Source organism: Humulus lupulus, chromosome 6 (assembly GCF_963169125.1).
Source record: "Humulus lupulus chromosome 6, drHumLupu1.1, whole genome shotgun sequence".
Lineage (NCBI taxonomy): Eukaryota > Viridiplantae > Streptophyta > Magnoliopsida > Rosales > Cannabaceae > Humulus > Humulus lupulus.
The window spans coordinates 193,014,813-193,019,765 of record NC_084798.1 but is presented as its reverse complement, the minus strand read 5'-3'; the positions used below and the strand labels follow the sequence as shown (position 1 = coordinate 193,019,765).

Genomic DNA, 4,953 nt, shown 5'->3' with positions numbered 1-4,953 from the left:
TTCTTGCTTATGGTTGACAACAAAGAAAAATAGAGAGATTAAGAAAGTTGTATATGGTTCCAATCCAAGCATTTAAAAATTAACAGAAAGAAATATAGGTAGAATACTACTAGTAATATCATCAGAAATGACAAATGATACTACTTCAAGGGTAAAAAAAAAAACATAACATTCAAAAAATGCACCTCTGTTTCATTGGCTGGCGAGCATTGTAAACTGAAATCCATTGTGTCGCTGGAACACCTAGATGAACCTTCTTCCTTGGTTGCCCATCATCATCTTCCTCAATATTCAATCTACCCTGTTTTTTTTTTCCAACTTGGCTAATAATCTAACAATAATTACATTGAAATAAGAGCATAAATAAGGTATAATTAATAAGCATGTGTTAAAGTAATTAACAAATACAAAATAAGCACTGAGCAGTGTACACTTTTGTATTGAATTGAATGAATACAAAATACAAGTGGCACCAATATATACATGCAACAAAGAAGAATCAAGAAAAGTAAGATACAGTTCTATACTTAAATAAACTATCTGTTTCAACGAATTTAGGCATATAAGGTCCAGTACTAAGCTCAAAATTACTCTCAATAACTTAACTAAACTAACTGATTTAACTAAATTATATATATAAGGTCTAGTGCTAAGATTAAAGTATGTGCTATACTTACTAATGGTGACTTTGTACTGTACAGGCATTACAGTCTCAGACCCGAAATGAAACTCTAAAAGCTCCAAGCTAGAGTATAAACAGTCAACTAGAAAAATTGAAGAAAGACATTTTCCCAAGTTAACAGATAGAAAAAGAATATTATTACATACCAGCCAGTTATCCATGAAGCAAATGGTGACCACACACTTTATCTACCTCATACCAGCCAGCCAGCCAAATATCTTTCTCTTTCTCTTCAAAATTTTATTTCTGCCTCATAGAAACCTTCCACACACTTCACATATTAGATTGATCAACACTCTTTAATCCCAATGACCCCAAATGACCATTCTCAATATGGGAAAATTCATTTCTTATCTTCTCCTAAAAAAAAAAGCTCAAAAATTGTTATTGTTAAATACAAAGTTTGTAATAAAGATCAGATCAGGCTACAAAAACAGTGCCAGTCCTTGAGGTTTTTCTAGGAGTAGAGTCCTTATTGGTCTATGATTAATAGAGGGATCTGCTACTCATTTTTCAGCTCTTTTGTTTTGCTTCATCAAACTCAATTTGCTCTTGTTTTTCTTTTTCTTTTTTTCTTTTTGCTTGAGAAAAACATGCATGAGAGTTAATAACCATATATATATTACCTTTATTAGTTATATTCAAAGGTATCACGTAGAGTTATTAATGACCGAATATTACTTCTGTATTCCACAAATACTCTACATGGCTATCTATCTAAATGGAATTTTAACAAATTTGACCATATATTATAAACAAGGTAGCAGACAAAAGTGAAAGAAAAAAAAATTAATAAACTTAAACAGTACACACATAGCAAACATTCAAACTCAGATTTAGAGCATTGATCTCTTTCATATTTATAGAATACCAATAAAGCAACAACAAATGACATGATAACACCAATTATATACACATATCAAGAAAAATGCTCTGTATGTGCATGTTAAAAAAAATTCCCATCCAATTCACACAAACCATGTCTTATGGTCGATTCTAAAATATATTCACAAGAACAATGCATCTGTTCTGTTCAAAATTTCCAGGTATGCTTAAAAATATCTATAATGTGTGTGTCTTCAAAATCAATATTTTCTTTAAGTTATGTTCGGTTTCAAATGAATTTTAATGTTATGCCATGAATGTTGGCTAATCCTCAATGGCAATTGTTACTTTGTTAGAATAAAAACTTGTCAATTTCTTTATAGAGCATATACTTCTTGGATTTGCAAGGTCAAAATATTACTCAGCTAAAATATTACATTAATAGATGAATGAAGTAAGGGTGGAGACTCTTACCATAAAATGCTCTCCACTTGCAAATGTAAAAGCCAATTAAAATCATCCCACAAGTTAATCCAATCAGAATAGCTATAATTATCACTGCTCTCTTCACCTTAAGATCAGCTCTTTCTTTTCCTAAATAAATTTTTGGAGCAAGAAAAGAAAATATTAATGAATTAAAATAGAAGGAAAGGAATTTGAACTTGATAAGGAACTAAAATTTTCAACCTGTAATCTGTACCAATTGTTTTTCAAGAATGACCTCTCTCTTGTGTCCAACACTGCAGTCAGTAAAGAAAACAAAATAATCAGTGGAAATAGATCAATCACAACAATCGGGGAATAGAAAACGCATAATATAAAGGTGAATACAGTAAGGTCAATCTCTATTAAATATATCTTCGATTGTATATTTAGGAAGGCACCACTAATCAGTAAATAACTAACTTCATGAGCTCTAACACCAATGAAATTGTATACATTTAAGTTCTTTGCAATAAGATCCAAAAAAACTCTGCAAAAATGTCATTGGCGTTCCTAGGGTTGAATCTAAACACATTTGGACCATCCCCAGTTTGAAAGAAAGTAGCACCACCACTAGGGAATCCCCCTGTTGCATCAGGGGGTGGCACTTATCCTTTGAGACCTTCTTCAACATATTGATCGTATATGGCTCTCTTCTGAGGATCACTTAAAACCTACAACAAAAACCACAGAAAGAATCATATCAACAAAACCAGAAAACTCATAACAGAGCATAAGATACTGAGACAAACATATACCAAGTGTTAGCAACTGTTCTTGAACATAGCTTTTTAACATATGGATACTTATTCAAACCCTCATTTACTTCTAGCCTAATGATTGAGATCACATCTATACAAAATAAAAAATACTAACTATATGCTCAAACCAAGAAACAAGTAAATTAGAAAATTATCCAACTGTTAATTCTTAATATTCAAACATCATATTCTAATTTCAAGAAGATTCATACTAACCAGGACATATTGGAAGCACTGCAATTGACATTCCAACAAATGCCAAGGCAACAGTCCGCCCAGCCAGCCCTTCAAGACCATCTGTTAAATTAACTTTGTTTCCCATAGAAACAAGAGAAATGAGGTCAACCAGTACCCATTTTATTCAGGGAACAAAACAAGCTATCAAAGGAGACAGAGATGAAAATTGTGATACTTCTCCTACCATAATTCTTGGAGTGAAATATGTTGAAACTTTCGGTTTTAGTATTTACAACTAATAGCTGAAGTATTTTAGTATTTAACCAAGCTAGTTTTTATTAATTTCTAGTTCCAGCTATTAACCCAAAAGATTATATGCACATATATATATATATATGTAGAATATATTAAGCAAAAGTTGTAAATATGAGCAGAAAAAAAGTCTGAGACATATATGTCATTAGCAAGACAGAACATAGTGTTTCCTAAGTAGAATATGTGTGCATATACACATATACAGACATATGTATTTTTATCTCCCTTTTCTTATTTAATTAAATAAAATCTGATTTAATGTCAACTATTGCTTATATTTTTCAAATATTTTCAACATGAGTTTTTAAAAATAAAAACACCAATATTATTACAAGAATGTATAGAGAGGCTTTGGAAGGGTTTTCTCATTGTATTTTATGGGGGTTCTAAGTGAAGTAAGATTGCTTGTTTTTTTTTCCTGGGATTGATTTTTAAGTGTCTTCAAACTCAATATTTCCACAATTTCTTATTTAGATAACTATTGATAAACATGACTTGTATATATTATTTATGTCTTAATAATACAATTGCTTCGGTTTTATCATGTTTTTACTCTTTCTTGTTAACTAAAGTTTAGATGAGCTACAGGTACCACAAGAATAAGACTAAAAAAATAAGACCACAAAAACAAATCAATAAATAACAAGAACAAATAATGAGAAGTAAGAAAGATACATGGCTAATGGATTTAGAATATCATCCCTATACATGCCATCCCTTGTAAACCACTATCGGTGATGTAAAGGATTTTTTCAATAAGATACTAATAAGGATTTCACCTTGTACTAATACACCCCAGGATGATATATATAAGAGGGTAAGTAAGTATGTCAAGGCACTACAAGAATCCAGAGAAGAACAAACTTTAAATCACCAAAATGGAAAATTGTTACACATCACAAGCACATTCAACATGAAATATTTCCAATTATAAAATGGGAAAAAAAAGTAGAGCAACTAAGGCAAGTTGAGTAGAAAGAAGGGAAAAAATACACACACACACACAGAGTATGGCAGAGATATTCTTACAATAGGATGTGCCAGCAGCTCGCCAAAGTTGTAGATATTATCCCCAAGCAGTGCTGAAAGTGATAAATCAAATGCCAATTCCTAAAAAATTGTACAAAAAAATCAAAATACTGAAACTAACAGTCAAAACAGCTGGAAAAGTTTAATGCATGCTGTTGGTCAAACAAAATTTCTCTAAAGAGGCTCCAATTTAGAGAATACATTTTTAAAAAATATGAATTTATTCTTCTGCCAGCTGGCCATAAATTAACCTTGTATGATTGTATCACAAGATTCACAATACAAGAAGACCACATAAGTTTATTCTTTTGTCAGCTGGCCATAAATTAACCGTTTAAACTATTTTAATTTCCTATCGGTCACTAACTCCAACATGATATATTAGTGTTAATTAGTTTTTAGAAACTTAATACTTTGTTACTTTTAAAAATATGTCTTTTTGTTTTGATAACATTCGTAGCCTCATTACTTTAGTAATTTATTATTTTAATTTTACTTATATTTTAGTAACTTTGATATTTTCGAAAAGGTAACTTATTATTTCAGTTACTCTTTAGTAACTTATTGTATCCACTACTTTTCAAAACCAAATATGTAATAGATAAATATTAACTTATCCACCTGACTGGCTATGTAAGCAGAAAAGAAAAACAAACAAACAGAGTGATATGTCCAAAAGTA

The 4,953-nt window shown here is 30.6% G+C and overlaps 1 long non-coding RNA gene across 2 annotated transcripts; it reads right to left on the bottom strand.

Moving 5' to 3' along the window:
* On the bottom strand, nt 1-3,062 carry LOC133784374 (uncharacterized). 2 transcript variants are annotated; one of them, XR_009871305.1, is made up of 4 exons: nt 2,968-3,062; nt 2,195-2,247; nt 1,982-2,101; nt 1-331 (listed from the first exon to the last, which is right to left on the bottom strand). It is a non-coding gene; the product is annotated as an uncharacterized LOC133784374 (long non-coding RNA). The 2 variants fall into 2 exon arrangements; XR_009871306.1 differs by lacking the exon at nt 1-331 and adding an exon at nt 829-953 and having other exon boundaries at nt 2,968-3,056.
* Nucleotides 3,063-4,953: the final 1,891 nt, after the last annotated feature.